This window comes from Alosa sapidissima, chromosome 8 (assembly GCF_018492685.1).
Source record: "Alosa sapidissima isolate fAloSap1 chromosome 8, fAloSap1.pri, whole genome shotgun sequence".
NCBI lineage: Eukaryota > Metazoa > Chordata > Actinopteri > Clupeiformes > Clupeidae > Alosa > Alosa sapidissima.
In genome coordinates this window covers 32,522,627-32,522,921 of record NC_055964.1, presented here as the reverse complement: position 1 = coordinate 32,522,921, position 295 = coordinate 32,522,627, and the positions used below count along the sequence as shown (strand labels likewise).

At 31.9% G+C, this 295-nt stretch overlaps 1 protein-coding gene across 7 annotated transcripts in view; it reads right to left on the bottom strand.

Annotated features, from left to right (window-relative positions):
- Positions 1 to 210: 210 nt before the first annotated feature.
- The window catches only part of pbx3b (pre-B-cell leukemia homeobox 3b), a 51,512-nt gene continuing 51,427 nt past the window's right edge, over positions 211 to 295 (bottom strand). For all 7 annotated transcript variants that reach the window (XM_042102340.1, XM_042102345.1, XM_042102342.1 and 4 more), the window contains one exon: positions 211 to 295. This exon is cut by the window's right edge and continues 1,927 nt beyond it. The gene's annotated coding sequence lies outside the window, so the exon portion shown is untranslated.

The window sequence follows — 295 nt, the reverse complement described above, 5'->3', positions numbered from 1 at the left end:
AATTGCATATTCGTAATTTCATTTAATAAAAAAAACATTAGCTATACTATAGAAATATAATGAATAATTTTCCTGGTTCTCTGTAATGCAGCGCAGGACTACAGAGGCCAGTTATAAAAAATCTCTAATTGAGAATGATGTTGAGATTTATGGATAACAAATGAAAAAAAAGACACAAGAGTTCAGAGGATTGGGGTTTCCATCTTTAAAGGAAAACGTTTATTCATGTTTGAAATTACACAGAACTACCACAAGGAAGACTTGTCAGTCTGGGGCGTAGTTTGATAAGAAAGAA